General features: G+C 42.9%; 1 long non-coding RNA gene across 1 annotated transcript in view; it reads right to left on the bottom strand.

Annotated features, from left to right (window-relative positions):
- Positions 1 to 502: 502 nt before the first annotated feature.
- Positions 503 to 14,050, bottom strand: part of LOC308584538 — a 550,410-nt gene continuing 536,862 nt past the window's right edge. The window contains exon 2 of the long non-coding RNA XR_014006900.1: positions 503 to 776. This is a non-coding gene — a long non-coding RNA (uncharacterized lncRNA). The remainder of the gene's footprint in view (positions 777 to 14,050) is intronic.

Here is a 14,050-nt window from a genome sequence, read left to right as displayed (position 1 = left end):
GGAAAAGGCTGATATAGTTCCTATGAAGTTCTAAATTGGAGGCTGCTTCCAAATGGGCCTGTTTACAGTCACTCCATAACAGTAGTGATATGGGGGAGATAGTTCAGAAGTGACACTCTCCTGGCAGCAGTTCCTGTGTGCTCACCAGGCACAGCAAAGGAGCCACCAGCAAGGTTAAGGGGATTCTGTTGGGAAGCCTAGAGAGCAACAATGTCCTGCTTGCACTTCCTCACTACTGCTAATGGGAAAAGAGATGGTTATTATTCTAGAGGCCAGTGGGTGAATTGGAGCAGGTGTAGGGACCTCTCTAGACACTGCTGAACTAAAACTCCCATCCACCCCAGCAAGCATGGCCAAAGGCCAGGGATTACTAGGGCTGCAGCTGAGCAACAGCTAGAGGTCCTGATTGTGAGATTTTGACCAGCTTCGGCCCACCTGAAGCTGATACAGGCTCGTCTTATCTTGAGCCCAAGCAGAGTAGTCCACACAGCAGAAGGATAAGCAGTATGTGCCACATTCTTAAGTTTATTTCCACTCTATGCTGAGAGAATACAAACATGCATCTTGCCTCTGTGAGAGCAGAGAAGCAACCCCTCTCGGAAACAAAGAACACCGAGAGAACAGTGAAAAACAGGAAACCAGTGTACGTCACATCCAGTCTCCCATTCCCGTGGGAATCCAACAGTAACTTGGACTGTGGAATGCAAAACGATGTCTTGTGACTGCAGTTGCTGCTCAGTGAGGGAAATAGAAACCAACACTGATGTTCCCTACACCTGAACTAGAGATCCTAAACCCCACCTCCTTACTTATAATAGCCTAGGATTCCTGAAAGTGTGGCATTGTAGTCAGTCCAGAGCAGCCTTCAGAGATGTGTCAGCAGGTTGGCTGGAACAGATCAGTTTGTTGAGACTGATCAGCAGAGTGCCACTTCCGGAGTCGAGGCAGAGACCCCATAAGGCTGAATTGTTCAGAGCCTGGGTGTTCTCCAGTGATATCAGCAAATGCATGTTGACCTCATCTGCTTTCTGGTCTTCATGCCCTATCACCGTCCTTTTGGGTTGCTTAAGAGGCTGAGTATGTGCTGTGTTCCATCTGATGGCTCTACATTTCTCTTCTCTGATGGACTGGGTATCACAGGCCAGCACTGCCTTCAGACTGGTTTGCACATATTTTGAATATCTATCAAGCCATTTGATAAATTTTGTAAAATGCATCATTCATGGAAGCAGAAGACTGGTCCCATATGGCTTCCGTTCTTAAGCAGCTACACTCATTTCCTGTTGTCTTCTGGGTGTCCTGGGACATATGATGCACAGCAAAAACAGCTGGGAGTGTACCAGAATCACAGTCCTGCATTCAAACCCAGGGACAGCACAAGAACCAAGGTCAAAAGTCTGTTCAAAGAAAAAGAAAACAACAACAACATGGAGGTCCAGTAATCATCCAGGTATACACACATCAGAGAACAGGTGCAGAGGGCTTTTAAGGTATGTCCCTCAATGTCCCAGGCCATTCAGGTTGGTCTATGCCTGAGGAGTAGCTTATTCAGAAGTACCACTTTGCTGTTGAGAACTCTTTGAGGTAGACATTTTGGCATCTGGTGGATGACTGACCTTGCACCTTTGGGTGGCAGTGCTTCTCAGAATTTGGTGGCCTCTTGGCTTCTGCCTCTGATTCTGTGAAGGGGATGTCTTGAGGGGGAGGAGGTTGGGTTGCCATGTCCTCTAAGGGTCCCAGATCTCCCTGCCCCTTTGTGACTACTCCTCTGTGATGTTTGACATTCAGAGCTTTGGGCCACACATGTAGCACCTTCTCCTGTGTGTTCATTAACAGGTGAGGCTTGCTTGGTGGTCTGTACACCAAACGCACAGTGAGAGGGCCTGTGTAAAAGGCTTGGCAGTGGTGACTCCATGGCTGTGTAATGATCTCCCCACCTCTTGCCTCTACACAATGTCAGTTTTGGTGACAGGTTTTTTAAGATGTGATGGGTGAGGTTAATTCTAAGTACAATGCTGCTGCAATATTATTTTTGTAGATATTTCATGTAAATTGATTTTAATCTGTATTATATTGCATTGCATTGCATTTTCTTGTACACCACTCAGTGACTTTTGCAGTGAATGGCAGTATAAAAATAAGCTTATAAAAATAATAGGAAAGGGCATCAGATTCCAGCACTGTATATGTTATAATAGATACGATGCAAACAAATATGTTTATGTTTAAAATATACAGTGCTGGGATCTGATGCCATTTTCTGTTACTGATGCATACAAAGCAGTTAGTCCCTGATGATAAATTACTATTCATATAGTAAGATATTGCTCGATTATAAATATTACAGAATCAGACAAAAAACAGAGAATCAATGCATCTTTAGCCTGTTGACCATTGTTGTAAAAGTTCGTTATAACAACTCATTGGGCTCTGCTTGGCTGTTGACCCAATAAATGATAGCAGCTCCTTGGGACTCGTAACAGCAGTTAGTCATGTCAATGAGTGCTTAGGGACTCTGATAGGCAAATTATTGGCATGTTGCATTGCAAGACCTCTCAAAGATGCTATTATGGCCTACTGTGTCAGTTTAGATGAAATTGCTTCTCAAAATGAGAAAGGATGAAAAGGTTTACAGTTCACCCATAAGCATTTAATTAATGTCTTTGCAGCATCTGTAAAGCAAGATGAATTGAGGGCGGGGGGGGGGGGGAGGGAGAGAGAGAGAGAGTCTGATGAATTATATTGAGGAGAGGCTGCCATAAGGAAGAATCCAAAGGTCTCTGCTTCTGTTTCTGCCTCTGCTCCATCATTTTGCTGCTTGCCAAAATGGATAAAGATATAATAGAATTTCTACTATTTGTTAAAATGGTTGTAGGGAATATTATAGAGGCATCCATTATATCAAGCCGTCCTTTCTGTTACCGGATCTAGAGATGAGCTATAGAAATAGATGGTGTTTTCATACTGGCCCAGTTCACAAGCAGAGGGAAACCGTGGCTTTCCCACTGTGTGACAAGTAATGCTGAGCCTTTGACCTATGCAATACCTCCCAACTGACCATGCTTCTCTAACTTGGCATAGGCATGGAGTCAAGGTGCGTGTGGGGAGAAAAATGTTCTGCATTACTCTTACTGCCCTGGCACAGAAAGATGCCTCACCAAACAAATTCCACTCCCACAACTATGTAGCGCCAGCCCAAGAAAAAGAATGGGATGCAAGAATGACCTAAGTGCTGAGTGGTTGTTAGAGCTGAGCATCTTTTGCAAGCATGTGGGGTGGGAGGAGAGAAGGCATTGGAGAAGCCTAATAAGCAAGGCACTAGAGAAGAAGGCAGTAGACTCTATTGATCTATAGGAAGTCCTCAGATGCAGGTTGCTTTCCGTCCCATGGTGGAATTGGATTTGTATTAAAAATGCATCTCCAAGAATTGGCCACCCAGCAACAGCAGCCTCCTCCTCCCCTTGCATTTGAGGCAAACAGAAACTTCTCTCCCCCCCTTTCCACACACACAAACCCCAAAGGAATGCCTTGCTTGAAGGAGCGTCTCCACCCCCATTGTTCAGCCTGGACACTGAAATCCAGCGCCGAGGGCCTTTTGGCGGTTCCCTCACTGCGAGAAGCAAAATTACAGGGAACCAGGCTGAGGACCTTCTCAGTAGTGGAGCTTGCCCTGTGGAACGCCCTCCAATCAGATGTCAAGGAGGTAAACACCTATCTGATGTTTAGAAGACATTTGAAGGCAGCCCTGTTTAGGGAAGTTTTTAATGACTTATATTTTAATGTATTTTAAATCTTTTATTGGAAGCTGCCCAGAGTGGCTGGGGAAACCCAGCCAGATGGACAGGGTATAAATAAATTATTATTATTATTATTATTATTATTATTATTATTATTATTATTATGTATCAGCATCAACCAGAAGGATGTGGAAGGGGCTAAGTATTTAATTTTGCATATCACCAGGGCATGCTAGCAACAAAAGTTGCAATATAGAAAGAAGAACATTAGTGGTATGAAAAGTTATGGGATTTCAGCAAGAAGCTATGGGCCAAGCTCAGGTTACCACCACCACTACTACTACTACTACTAATAATAATAATAATAATTTGTTATTTATACCCCTCCATCTGGCTGGGTTCCCCCAGCCACTCTGGGTGGCTTCCAACAAAAGATTAAAAATATATTAAAACATAAGTCATTAAAAACTTCCGTAAACAGGGCTGCCTTCTGAAGTCTTCTAAAAGTCAGATAGTTGTTTATTTCCTTGACATCTGATGGGAGAGTGTTCCACAGAGTGGGTGCCACTACCTAGAAGGCCCTCTGCCTGGTTCCCAGTAACCTCACTTCTCGCAGGGAAGGAACTGCCAGAAGGCCATCAGAGCTGCACCTCAGTGTCCGGGTTGAATGATGGGGGTGGAGACTGTCATGTGACAGCCCCAAAGGTTTTGAGGTTGGAAATCAACTTGATTGTGGGCATGCCATATGATACCCTCCCAATATCACCGAGAGCACAAATAATCCCGAATGCATATTGAAAGAGCCGTGTGGAGATGGCTTCAGTTTACCAGATGGAATAATCCCCCCGGCTTCTCCCCACACACTGTTCAGAGGGTTCTCCCAATGCCACCCCCAATTTCTGAGGGGTGGTTGCATGGTAGGAGGAAAGGCGGATGCTCCATTGTGCAGGTGTGAGTTTTTGTGTGGGTTTCCATTGACAGGGCTCATTAGGTGAATCCCACCCACCGCTTTTGTTCATGTGGGCTTTTGCAGTCACCACAGTAGAAGTGGTGAACCCATATGAACAACCCTCCCATTGAAGTGAATGGGGAAGTCCCAAGAAGAGCTCTACCCACACATTTCAAGGAAGATCCAAATTAGAGCTCTGACGGCATGATTATGCAAGGTACAACCCCTCAAATACTAAAGGATTCTGATTGTAATCATGGCTACAATTGGAACCGCTCGCTCATTACACTTGGAAAGGTGGCGTTAATATTCATTTATGTATCACTTCAGCTCCATGTTAGATCACTTCAATCAAAACTTCCCATTCTTTACAACCTGCTAATAAATTAGTTAATTAAACGGCACCAGCAAATTGGAATACATACAACCATCTTTGAGCAAGTAAATACGCTGAAGTTTTGAGTTTATTATCTTCAGTTGCTTGTTCAGTAATTGGATCAGTTTGTACTTCTCAATTATTTCTAATTGCTTTCAGTTTTACACAATGTGGGCAACACTTCTCTGCACAGAGGACCAAACGGCCTAATTAAGAGTCCCGTTCACGTTTCATTTGCATAGCCTGGCCAAAAAGCAAATATTCAAATTACTGAAGCACTAGGCAGCATATTTTGTTTGCACATAGAATAAGTGCAGTGATATAGTAACTGGTCTATGTTCACCCAAAAAGCTTTATAGTCAAATACAGTCCTCTGCATATAAATAATTACACTACACTGTCTACCCCACTGTAGCCTGTGCACGTAGCTATTACTTCATTACTACAGAGCTATTACTTCATTTCCTCATCTATGCAGTCACTATAGTGTGGTGTAGGGCTTACAGTATCAGATTAGGGCCAGTGAGATCTCTATTCAAGTTTTCACTCAGCCGTGAAGCTCATTGGGTAGCCTGCGACCAGCCACAACATCTCAACCTAGCCTTCTCCGCAGGGCCACTGTGAAAATAAAATTGGGAAAGGAGATAAATGTAATAAATAGCATAATGCAGGATATGGAGAGTAGAATTTCACAGAGAATTGGGCAGCAGCAAGGCAAGTAATTTTACTAAATCTTATTTATTTATTTCTTCTTCAAATGGGCATGTTACCCATGAGTGGTGAAATAATTAGAGCTGGGAGATGCAATGCTCAAAAGCTGAAATTTTCTCATGCAGAAACCCTTATGGCCAACTCTCCATCAGGCAGTTTAAAGAGGCCCACCTATTTCCCCCGGGTAGAAAAGATATTGCAGATTCAAAAATGCAGGCAGGAAGCTGTGCACCAAGGTATAGCAGATGTATATTGGTGCTACTCCAAGGTCACTCCAAAGAGAAAAGCACATTCAAAGAAATAACTGCTGAACTGGAAAATGTTGGGGGTTTTTTTTAATTGAGAATGTTGTGTGGGTCCCAAGACATTTGCTATTCATATACCACTGGGCTGATTGAAAAAATACCTTTATTCGTTTTAAACTTTAAAAAAAAAAAACTGGAGAGTTATGCTACTTGGTTTCAACTTAGCAAGGGGTAGGAAACATCTTCCAAGAAGTTGTTGGACTACAACTCCCATCATTCTTGACCATTGGCCGCGCTGGTTGGGGCTGATGTAATCTGAAGTCCAACAAAGATCTGGAGGGCCCCAGATTGGCTCTAGACTTTCCCTTTCAAAGCAGACTGGCCACTGCACAACTTCAAATGTGCCTTGCAATGGCCAATGGGAAAGAAAGGCCAAGTCATGAATGGCGTCCCTGCCGAGGTCATGGGGTTGTTGCTATTATTAAGTATATTACTCAACCTTCATCAGCAGAGCTCACCAGCAATGGTGAAAGGCTGGACTGGATGAATCCGAAGCCGGAGTTAAGATGGCCGGAAGAAATATCAACAACCTCAGATGACTCAACTTTGATGGCAGAAAGTGAGGAGGAATTAAAGAACCTCTTAATGAGGGTGAAAGAGGAGAGCACAAAATATGGTCTGAAGCTCAACATCAACTAAGATCATAGCCACTGGTCCCATCACCTCCTGGCAAATAGAAGGGGAAGAAATGGAGGCAGTGAGAGATTTTACTTTCTTGGGCTCCATGATCACTGCAGATGGTGACAGCAGTCACAAAATTAAAAGACTCCTGCTTCTTGGGAGAAAAGTGATGACAAACCTAGACAGCATCTTAAAAAGCAGAGACATCACCTTGCCGACAAAGGTCAGTATAGTTAAAGCTATAGTTTTCCCAGTAGTGATGTATGGAAGTGAGAGCTGGACCATAAAGAAGGTTGATCGCCGAAGAATTGATGCTTTTGAATTATGGTACTGGAGGAGACTCTTGAGAGTCCCATGGACTGCAAGAAGATCAAACCTATCGATTCTTAAGGAAATCAGCCCTGAGTGCTCACTGGAAGGACAGATCCTGAAGCTAAGGCTCCAAGACTTTGGCCACCTGATGAGAAGAGAAGACTCCCTGGAAAAGACCCTGATGTTGGGAAAGATTGAGGGCACAAGGAGAAGGGGACGACAGAGGACGAGATGGTTGGACAGTGTTCTCGAAGCTACCAGCATGAGTTTGACCAAACTGCGGGAGGCAGTGGAAGACAGGAGTGCCTGGCGTGCTCTGGTTCATGGGGTCACAAAGAGTTGGACATGACTAAATGACTAAACAACAACAACACAAAGAAACTGCAGCATATCTGAAAAAGGAAATATTAAACATTATATTTCCGCCTCTTCTTGGCCGAACATTCAGCAGCCCTATGCACATACACAAGGCTGCACATGTACGTACTGTACTTGAAACACATACTGGACAAGCCCCATGAATATGCATGGCATAGTTCCCATCATAGCCTCCTAATAGCTGAGATCCTAAAATATTTACATTTTCAGAACTTCAGGAAAGCCACTGCCAGCACAATTCCTTTAAGGACAAAACCTCCATATGCAAATTCACAGCTATTACTTAAGGGAGTTGACGCACAACGGAGGCAGATGGGTGTTATATACTTCCAGGCAAATCTTCTTGCAAATTATTTTTCAGATCACCAGGGTGGAAAAACCATTTCACACTTTATATGCTTCTTTGGAGAGAACGTATACATTCGTCGTTTTCAGTTTTTCCGTGATTTCTCTCTTTGCGGGGGTTCAGAAAATATATTGCTCATGGATCAGAGAGTGGTATTAAAATGCCCAAGACGTTCTTCAGTTGGTCAGCTTTGTCTTTTCTTTTCTCCTTTTCTACCTGAGTTTGCACAGCAGTCTTTGTCAACCTGGTGCCCTTTAGATGCTTGGGGTTACAGCTCCAGTTGACACCAGCCAGCACAAGATGTAGTAGCTGGAGCTGATGGAGGGCTCCAGGTTGTCAAAGTTTGATGTAAAAATTGGTCAGTGCTTATGCTCCAGATGTCTCTGAATGCAGCCTGTAAGATCAGATCACTGTCAGGTGTTAAACAGCACCGTGGATGGGTACGACTCTCCTTTGATGTCAATGCCTCCTTGTGAGGCAAAGACTTCAAAAAAGGGACCATCATCAATTAACCATGAGACAAAGTCTTCCAAGGAAATCTAATGTGCATTTCCCCCCCTTTTTTAAAAATGAGGTATAGAGCTGCCACTCCCACATGTAAGATGAATTAATCTGACAAGACACCTCTGAAGTGTAAAATGCTCTACAGCCCTAGAACAGCACACAACAAATTTAAACTGGTTCCTCCCCTCCACGCAAACTGTCAGCTATCCCAAGCTTGGTATTGTATGCTGTACTCATTACCAGTTAGGCTTTATTAAATTTATGTATCACTTTCTGCAACAAAAAGCCCCAAGCAAATTAAAACAAAATGAAAAATGTAATAATAAAAACACATAAAGGTATTAGAAGAGTGGAATTAAAAAAAAGACAATCATTGGTGCTGCCCAAATGCCCAGGAAAATGAAACCGTATTTGCCTGGTGCAAAAGCAGAATAAAGTTGGTACTAGGTAGGTCTCTCTAGGGAAAGCATTCCATAGACCTGAAGGAGCGTCTCCACCCCCATCGTTCACCCCGGACACTGAGGTCCAGCTCCGAGGGCCTTCTGGTGGTTCCCTCACTGCAAGAAGTGAAGTTACAGGGAACCAGACAGGGGGTCTTCTTGGTGGTGGCGCCCGCCCTGTGGAACACCCTCATGTCAGATGTCAAGGAAATAAACAACCACCTGACTTTTAGAAGACATCTGAAGGCAGCTCTGTTTAGATAAGCTTTTAATGTTTTATGTTTTATCGTGTTTTTAATATTCTGTTGGAAGCCGCCCAAAGTGGCCAGGGAAACCCAGCTAGATGGGCAAGGTATATTATTATTATTATTATTATTATTATTATTATTATTATTATTATTATTATTATTATTATTATTGGCAGGTAGATGTCATCACCCTCTGGACCTCCCTCTGACAATGAGCTATGGGTTCAAAAAAGTTCATATGCCAGAAGGAGGCCCTTTATATATAGGTATAGAAACCGTATTTTTAGCTCTATAGGACACACTTTTTCCCCTCCAAAAATTAAGGGGAAATGTGTGTGCGTCCTATGGAGTGAATGCAGGCTCCTTGGCTTTAGCGATAGCAATGCGAAGCGCAGAGGGAGCGCTCCCTCTGCGCTCCAGAGGCTTTGCGTTGCTTTTGCTGAAGCCTAGAGAGCGAGAGGGGTCGGTGAGAAGACTCCCTGGAAAAGACTCTGGTGTTGGGAAAGATGGAGGGCACAAGGAGAAGGGGACGACAGAGGACGAGATGGTTGGACAGTGTTCTTGAAGCTACCAGCATGAGTTTGACCAAACTGCGGGAGGCCATGGAAGACAGGAGTGCCTGGTGTGCTCTCATGGGGTCACGAAGAGCCGGACACAACTAAATGACTAAAGAACAACAATAGATATATGTGGTGTCATTCATATACCAAGGTCCCAATCTCACAAATGCCACTGGGTGCAAAGCTCTTCCTTGCTAAATTGAAGGTTGTTAGATACGGATGGGAATCTTGGCCCCCTCCAGGTACTGTCAGACTCCAACTCCCATCATCTCCAGACAACATAGCCAATCACAGAATCAGAATTGTAAAGTTGGAAGGGACTCTGAGGGTCACCAAGCCCAACGCTGGGCAATGCAGGAATCTCAACTAAAGAATTTGTGATAGATGGCCATCCAAACGCAGCTTATACCCATCCACAGAATGAAAGACCATAACCTCCCCTGGGAGGCTAACAGCTCTTGCTGTCAGAAAGTTCTTTCTGATGTTTAAATTGGAATCTATTTTCTTGTAAGAATGAGGTCAGGGATGATTGGAATTGTAGTACTATATCCAGAAGGCCACAGTCTCCCAATACTTAGAACACGTTTTTGAATTCTTCCAAACAACACAGAACCCCCTGAGATGATGGATGCAGAGACTTCACCATCTATTTCACCCTTTCGTTTGAACAGTATTCAGCCAGTCAAATAATAGTATCACAGAGCATTTGAGAACTTGTTTATCTACATAAACAATGTACGTTTGTTGAACTGGGACCTAGTTGTATTCTTTTTGTGAAAGAACAGCAATATGTTGCTGTTAGTAAGTCCAAGGAAGGGGCTGGCTATTTGGATTACTAGCCAGAAATAAAGAAATATTCAGCATGAAGTGTGGCAGGTGAACTGCCTCCAAGGAGCTCCTAGGCCCGCTTTAATTTGCATTGGTCAATAACAGTGCTTCTGGGGATGTTTTGAAATAATGTTTCCAGGGTTAAATAAATATGAATGGAAAGAAATCGCCAACATCAGCATAGCTATGAAATGGATGGTCAAACCTGAGGGGAGTATTGCGATTTTTAAAAGTGAAATAAAATCTGATTTTAGCCAAAGAAAACATTTACACTAATGCCAGTTATGTTTAGTTTAAAGATGTCCCTGATTATTATACTATGTATCGTATTGTACAGTGTATTTTATTGCATTGAAACAATTTTTATTCACGTTATACTGGTGTACTAGTACACTTCTTAAATGTGCTCTGAATGTGGGCCTGTCAATAGATATACACATAGATATATTTATCACGGGACGCGGGTGGCGCTGTGGGTTAAACCACAGAGCGTAGGACTTGCCAATCGAAAGGTTGGCGGTTTGAATCCCCATGACAGGGTGAGCTCCCGTTGCTCAGTCTCTGCTCCTGCCAACCTAGCAGTTCGAAAGCACGTCAAAGTGCAAGTAGAGAAATAGGTACTGCTCCGGCGGGAAGGTAAACGGCGTTTCCATGCGCTGCTCTGGTTCGCCAGAAGCGGCTTAGTCATGCTGGCCCCATGACCTGGAAGCTGTACGCCGGCTCCCTTGGCCAATAAAGCGAGATGAGCGCCGCAACCCCAGAGTCAGTCACAACTGGACCTAATGGTCAGGGCTCCCTTTACCTTTATATTTATATTTATCACAACAGCCTCTGGACCCATTTGTCTGCAAACTGGCAGGTTTCCTACCCAGAGGTGCCTTTTTCAGGTCTGCATCCCCCCCCCTCCAGACCATTTGCCCACAAAAAAGCAGGGAAAATTCAGTAATTCCTGTTAACCCACCCTCAAACTGTAATAATTGTCCTTGCAAGATAACTGCTGCAGGTATCCTTCTGAAATTTGGCAGGATTTGTGCCGTCAGAATGGACAATCTTGTCTGCAAATTTCATCCAGTCCTTCCCAAAGTAAAACAAACTATAAAAAAACTATGGACATTTCCTTTTAAAAAACATAATAAATCAAATAAGAAAATTTGAATGTATTTAGCTCAAAACGCACTGGGCCTATTTATCTGTAATCTGGCAGACTATATACACTCTGAAGAAGCTGTTATACCTGAAACATTTACCAACTTTGGTCAAAAGGGGGGAAAGTTACAGAAATGTTATGATTTGCCAATAGTGAATGGGGTGGGAGTGGGTGGGTGTGAAGGAGACTGATTGTGATCAGATGGCCTATGAAGTGCCTTTGACCAAGGCAGGCACCAAATGAGGACCCAATCCAATCTTGTGGTTGGTATACACTACAAATATAGATGTAAGCACATAGATCACTTCTGAAGGTGAAAGTGCAATGTTTGTTGAAAAGCACCTCCTGAGAACCCCCCATATATGGAGAAGAGAGGGCTTTAGAGGTGTGATTTGTTGCAGACATGCACATCCATGTGGTTCCATTTCAGATGAAGTAAATGTACAGCTATTTACTAGGGAGATTGTATAAAAGCTTTTGAAAAGCACCTGCCCTTTCGAATTCTGTTTGCATGTAGAGCTCATTCCACAGTTCATTTGCAACTGTTCTGCTTGGGGGCAAAAGTAATGTTCAGAAACTTGAAAGATTTCCAGATTTTGAAAAAAAAATAATGTATTACTGTCTGTGGTGTGTCCATTCATAAGAATTTGATATGAAACTCTATAGAAGAAATAATAAGAAAGAGATAATATTTGTAACTTCAGACATCTCTCAATACCATCCTTTCATCCTTTCCCTTATCAGTGTATAAAATTTGTGCTGTCTCTTAAATATATTTATTATATTCCAAAGAAGCACAATTGTTGGCACAGCTATAAAAAGTCAGACAATCAACTATGTATACTCATTGCAGCTTACATCATTAATGACATAATTAGAGGTCTAGAATTACATCTACAGCTGCCAAATTGGCTTTCCCAGTTAATGAAATACAGAAATGTTGACATCTCCCCAACATGATCAAGTGAGAGGAGTTAACAATAAAATTCAGCCAGTTGGCAGACGTGGCCATGAATGAGAGGAAATAAGCAAATAAAACTGTTGAAGAGGATTGCTACCAGCATTTGAGTAAAGTGAAATTCAAGGCCTACTTGGAATATTTTGCTCAGGTGCCTTGTCCTGGATCTTAGGCAACTGAAAAAGTGCATTTTCACTCAATAATTTTGGGGTTTTCCTTTTAAGAAGCTCAACAATTTGTGGCTGTCCTGGTTTTTTACTTTTTGAAATATGGCAGAATCCAATAAGAACTAAGCAAGTAATGTTGACTGATTCATGAGTAATGGGGGGGGGGGTTAGAAAAAATGGAAGTAAAGGGGGAAGGGAATGGCATGACTAGAATCCTGAGCAGGGAGTGCTCCAAACCCAACATTTTATTGCAGATTTCACTTGTTAAATTCGATTACTTATTTAACATCAGCAGTGAATTCCCTGCCTCCTTTTGTAGATAAGCATAAATCTGTTGGTAGCCAGCGCTTTATTAAATCTTTAATAAATGTTATTATAGCTTATTTCTAAAAACTGGGATCAATACATTGCTGCATGGATAACATCATTCCTGACCTTTTTGTTTCATATCGCTTTTATTAAATTTAAAGACCTCAACAGCTCTTCACTCCAAATCTGAGCATCGTCTTGGGAGAGGAAGATCTGTAGCTATTTCATCATGGGGGGAAATGCAGCAGTCCTAGCACACAGCTCTCAATTTATAGCAAGTCTTCTCTCAAGTAACGATAGCAGCCTAATGATGGCAAGCGAGTCCCTGACCCTGATTGCTAGAAAAGCATTACTCAAACCTGTTTTGGATACACACTCAAACATGACGGCAACCACACAACAAGGAAGTTGCTTCTCAATGGTGTGAGCCACCATGGTGATCCCTGTGAGTTTGAGAATAGAAGCTGCTAGTTTAGGCCTTCATCTTCTGATCTGAAGGAGGGAGTGTGGTTAGAATATTCCCAAACATTCCCAAACAGCAACGAATCACGCCTTAGGGAAGCAACTCCCAAACATCAGGGATGGTGGAGTGAGTGAAAGAAGACTTAATGTTCTTCTTTCAGAAGTTAGAATGTTAGCTGGAGACAGCAAGGCCTTTTCAGTAGTTATTCCAAAACTTTGGAATGATCGTCCAGAAGTACAGAAGCATTCTTCTTTGCAGAGATTCCTGACATTAAAATGAACATAAATACTCCCGCTTTTTCTTCTTCTTTTTTTACAACCCATCTGAAATTAAACAATGGGGCTCAGCCACTGGGTTTGTCCATCATTGATACTGAAGTAATTGGTGGCTTGTCATCCACTGCTTTTTTGGATTGGCACTTGGTTCAAGCAATTGTATTGCTGTCTTTAGTTTGCGATGTCCCTTTGTAAGCTGGCTAAAACGACTGGGGAGGCAACGTTTTAAATAAATAAACTAGGCGATCTAAGCAACTGATGGCGAAATAGGGAGGTAGTAAATTGATTGAGGGGTGCTGTTTTCCTTGTGCTTCTTGCAAGCCCTCTTGAACAGCTCTGGGGATTGCAGGAATGGTCAAGGTATGAAAAGAGGCAGGGGAGGACCTTGGCAATATGGCGCCCTGAGCGAAGACAAA

Source organism: Podarcis bocagei (genome assembly GCF_964188305.1).
Source record: "Podarcis bocagei genome assembly, chromosome: 3".
NCBI classification, from domain to species: Eukaryota; Metazoa; Chordata; class Lepidosauria; order Squamata; family Lacertidae; genus Podarcis; species Podarcis bocagei.
Note: the sequence above shows the minus strand (reverse complement) of the source record. Positions and strands in the feature narration are given on the sequence as shown.